The sequence below is a fragment of the Calidris pugnax genome, unplaced genomic scaffold (assembly GCF_001431845.1).
Source record: "Calidris pugnax isolate Ruff unplaced genomic scaffold, ASM143184v1 scaffold355, whole genome shotgun sequence".
Taxonomy (NCBI): Eukaryota; Metazoa; Chordata; class Aves; order Charadriiformes; family Scolopacidae; genus Calidris; species Calidris pugnax.
In genome coordinates this window covers 1-435 of record NW_015091108.1, presented here as the reverse complement: position 1 = coordinate 435, position 435 = coordinate 1, and positions in this window count along the sequence as shown.

Below are 435 nucleotides of genomic sequence, written 5' to 3'. Positions count from 1 at the left end.
CCCTAAACTTCAACCTCCCCCCCGAGCTTTAAGTGGCTGCCGCCTGCCTTATGTTCGCCCCCGGCAATAAACGGCTGTCATGCAACCACACCGACGTGTGCTGGCCCACTGCGGTTCACACTCACCCGTGGCGGGGCCGGTGTTGCACGCCTCCCACGCTGACACACCCCCCCGTGCACGCACAGCCTCCTGAACGCGCCCTCGCGTCCTTGCACAATCACGCCGTGCGCTTGCACATGCACTCGTGCACTCACACTGTGCATTTGTGCACACACTTGTTCCCCCACGCACCTGCAGTCACAAGCCCTCTGTGCTTGCACTCTCACACACTTGTGCAACTGCACACACATGCGCCTGCCCTCTCTCGCACGCTCAGGGCTCACACTCATGTGCTGGCAGGGCAGCGCACACGCTCAGGGCTCACACTTGGGCAAC